Genomic DNA, 4,881 nt, shown 5'->3' on the forward strand with positions numbered 1-4,881 from the left:
AAACGGTTTCAATTGTCTAGAAGCATAAGCCACAACTTTACCATTTTGCATAAGAACACACCCTAAACCTTTCTTTGAAGCATCACTATAAACATCAAATCCTTCATCTCCAGATGGCAATGTCAGCACCGGGGCTGTGGTTAACCTTGTTTTCAACTCTTGAAAAGATTCTTCACATTTATCATCCCATTGAAACTTCACAGTTTTCTTCATAAGGTTGGTAAGGGGTCTCGCAATTCTCGAAAAGTCTTTCACAAACCTACGGTAATAACCAGCTAAACCCAAAAAGCTACGAATCTCAGTCACATTGGTAGGTTTAGGCCAACTCATTACAGCTTGAACCTTTGAGGGGTCTACAGAAACTCCTTCTTTTGATATGATATGACCTAAGAAAGCTACTTCCTTCTTCCAGAATTCACACTTAGATAGTTTTCCGTACAATCTTTTCTCTCTCAAAGTCTCCAAAATCACACGCAGGTGTTGTTCATGATCCTCAGGGGTCTTAGAGTATATCAAAATATCATCAATGAATACTACCACAAATTGATCAAGGTAGGGTCTAAATACACGATTAATGAGGTCCATAAAAACGGCTGGGGCATTGGTTAACCCAAATGGCATAACTGTGAACTCATAATGGCCATACCTTGTTCTAAAAGCAGTCTTTGCTACGTCTTTTTCCGCAATTTTCAACTGATGGTACCCAGATCTCAAGTCAATCTTAGAGAAGGTTCCAGCACCCTTCAACTGGTCAAAAAGGTCATCTATACGAGGCAATGGATACTTGTTTTTGATCGTGACTTGATTTAGCTCCCTATAATCTATACATAACCTCAGGCTTCCATCCTTCTTCTTCACGAAGAGCACAGGGGCTCCCCATGGTGACACGCTTGGCCTAATATATCCCTTATTCAATAAATCTTCTATCTGATCCTTCAATTCCTTCATCTCAGCAGGGGCCATACGGTAAGGTGCTTTAGAAATTGGTGCAGTTCCTGGAATCAACTCTATGGTGAACTCAACCTCTCTATCCGGGGGCATATCTGGAATATCTTCAGGAAATACATCAGGAAACTCCTTAACAACAAGAATATCACTTAATTCACTATCTTCTCTCCCCAAATCTTGAATCTGACACAGGTAGGCTTCTTGTCCTTTTCTAAGGTACTTATGCATAGCTAAGGCTGATATGATCTTCACCCCAGGTTTGGTTACAATGCCCTGGTAGGATATTCTATTCCCATTTGGACCTTTCAGAACAACCTTTTGATCATGACACTCTATCCGGGCCCTATATTTTCCCAACCAATCCATTCCCAATATGACATCTAAATCATCAAGATTGAACTCTATAAGGTCTCCTGGTAGTATAGTCCCGCTAATGTTTATTGAAACATCCTTATAAAGTTTTCTACATGACACTACTTCTCCAGTTGGAATAGAAATTTGAGCAGAAATATGAGAAGAAGGTTCTAGACCTAACTTCTTAACTAGGGAAGATGATATGAATGAATGTGAAGCTCCAGAATCAAAAAGTACATATGCAGGAATAGAGTTTATAAGAAAAGTACCAGTCACCACATTAGCCTCTCCATTAGCCTGAGTTTGGTTCATCACAAATATCCTCCCCTTGTTACCACCATTCACATTCCCATTGCTGCTATTCGGGGTAGACAAGGTCTTGTTAGGGCCATTTTGAGCAGATTGGCTCCCTGAAGGGTTCCCTTGGTTGTTGTTATTCCTGAAATTGTTCTGCCTCCCTTGTTGTTGTTGACCACCATTTTGCTTAGCATAACACTCAAACTCACGATGTCCCATCTTCTTGCAACCAAAGCACTGCACAGCATTTCCCTTACAATCAACTCCTGGGTGGTCCTTACTACACTGCTTGCAATAGTAGTGTCTCTCATTTCTTTTTCCGTTCACATTCCCATACTTCTGGTTCTGCCCTTGGTTTTGGGGTTTCCCTCCATTGTTTCCTCGATAATTGTTGTTATTTCCATGGTATCCTCTACCCGAACCCTGATCACCATTGTTGTACCTAGCCCTTTTATCCCCATAGCCTCCAGAATTTCCCCCATTCTGATTGTTGTTCCTCGAATCTCCCTCCTTTCTCTTACCCCTAGACTTGATTTCCTCCTCTAACTTCTCAACTCTGTAGTGACTCGCTGCGCTAACATAAGCTTCTTGCAAGGTTTGGCATCTCAAAACAATCACAACCTTCTGGGTGTCAAAGTTCAAACCTCGAATGAATTTGTTTGCCTTAGCTCTCTCATCAGGGACCATGGTAGGTGCAAACCTAGCTAGCTCTAGGAACTTGGAATGATATTCCTGGACAGACATGTTTCTCTGCCTAAGGTTAGCAAACTCATCGAATTTCTGCATTTTGACATGTTCAGGGTAAAACCTATCCCTCATAGCATCCTTAAAGGCCTCCCAGTTAAATCCATGTCCAGCAACTAGGTCATCTCGGGAGGTGGACCACCAAATATCAGCTTCTGCCTTAAGATAATAGGTTGCAGAAGGGATTCTCTCTTCCTCAGGGCACCCTATAGCCTCAAACAGTTTATCAAATTCACGGATCCAGTTTTCTAGGATACTAGGGTCCTCTTCACCTTGGAAGTAAGGTGGGTTTCTACTGGCAACTTTCTTAGCATAGTCAGGATTGTTGTTTCCATTGTTGTTGTTGTTGTTGTTGTTCAACAAAGCAGCTCCTAAGGTTTGGGTCAGTTCTGTGAGTTGCTGAAGTCGTGCAGCCAACTCAGCATTAGTGGGAGGATGATTGTTTCTTCCTGACATGGTTATCTGCATCAAAGGATTGATGTATTCCTCAATTAATTACTACTCTCTTCTAGTTTACGTGTACATTCAGACAATTTAATCACAGAAAATTTCCACCAGACAGAATTTACAAAGATTTCCACCTCATATAATTCAAGAAATATCCAACACATAAAACTAATAATAATTCTCTTTATCATTTCAATAATATAATCAATTGACATTGAATATCCCAATAGGGTTTGTCCATTAATGAAAGAAAACTTAACTAAACAAGCAACAAAAAAAAAAGAAAAAAAAAAAAAAAAAACTAATAAATGAAAATGTACCCTTGGTCAAAATAAACCATTCCTACAACTACTTCTATTCCACGAGGGACCATATAGCCCCACTACTAAGTCTTTTCAAAATCTCACTCGTCAAACTCTTCTTCGGGGTCTTCTTCCTCGGGGTCTTCTTCTTCAGGGTCTTCTTCAGGGTCTTCTTCTATTTGGAGGTCCACTCGCATATCATCTTCCACTTCATCTCTCTCACCTCCTATTCCTTCATTCTCTAACGCGGGTGGTTCCGCATCGATTACTTCCCCCATCTCATCTTCAGGTTCCCACTTTGACCAAGCCTCCATCAACCTCGTCGAGACATACTCAATGGTAAGGAACCATTGACCCTCATATCTGTATTTGGTTGGGTGAATCTCCCCTTCTTCTGTGAGAACATCATCATACATTTCCATAATTGGGATCCAAGGCTCATAACGTGGTATGGTTTTGAGTAGGACGTCTATTATTCTAGCGTGTGTGTCATAGTTGTTCAGGTCTCCTAGGAGATCTCCCCATTCTTCACAACATTCTTTTACTCTTTCTACATAGGGAGGTATGTCCTCATGTTGTCCCATCCTTAGGTTGTAGGGGTACATTGGGTGGTCCTCCATCTACCACAAAAGAAAATAAAATAAAAACTAATTACTTACCCCCTTTATCCCATTATTAGAATTCTAAACATATAATAATCAATTATAAATCAAAATAAAAAATTCATACAGATGTATCCAAATTTTTCACCAGTAACGACCATCATTTGAAATTTTATTTTCGAGTAGGTATATGTTCAACGCTCCAAACTATAATTCGACTCATGGTTATTTCATGACTCAAAATAATTCCTAAGCAAAAATTCATTTAACTTCATCTCCAAAAAGAGGGCATTTGCTGAGGACTTCCTTATTGTCGCTCAACATAATATCAATCTTTTCCCCAGAACAGAAAGCGCAAAAACATCCAGTTATGCTAGACAAATCTGGTAGTGGCATGTCTTTTATCTCTAAGTCCTCTACTTGGTTTCTTGTAGATGCAGGAGGGGACATAGGCTCTATTTTAATCCCTTCATATACTTCATGTTTAACGAGTGTAACACCATATAAATCTTCTATGTATTTTACCCATACATCTTCTCCTTGTACCCAAGCATCAAACTCTTCGAGTATGTTCTCGTAATTAGGCAAAAAGGTAAGACTCATCTACAGCACAAAATACTAACATGTAAACACATACTAAAATATAAAAATAGATAGCACATAAAAGCATGATAAACGTCGCTCAACCTCACTAACGGCTTTTTCAAGTTTTAATTCCTAATTAATTCATTTGAAGATCCTAATATTTATTTAACATTAACCAATTTAGTCCTAAAACCTATTGCTACTGATACCAATTTGTAACACCCCCAATTTCAATACCTGTTTAAGACTTATAGCGGAAGCATAAAATAATAAATTAAGGGTATTACCGCCACATTTAGGTTACAACCCAAATGTAAGGCTATATTATCCATCAATAATCCAACCTTTATAAATAAACCAACATTGTCACAATTAGATAACTTAAACCATCTACCCAAAATTTCGTTATAAACTGAATTAAATAAAATCCAACTGATTGTCTTTAGGTGATCTACGTTATTAATAACTTGCTACTACTGCTGTGAAACGGTCGCTCGTGACGTGCCATGCATACCTGTAAATTGGAAAAACATATACAGAAAAGAAACCACAAATCAGTGGAAATTGAGTAAGTACTACTTCACCCTGTAAAACAATTTTCG

The sequence above is a fragment of the Spinacia oleracea genome, chromosome 1 (assembly GCF_020520425.1).
Source record: "Spinacia oleracea cultivar Varoflay chromosome 1, BTI_SOV_V1, whole genome shotgun sequence".
Lineage (NCBI taxonomy): Eukaryota > Viridiplantae > Streptophyta > Magnoliopsida > Caryophyllales > Amaranthaceae > Spinacia > Spinacia oleracea.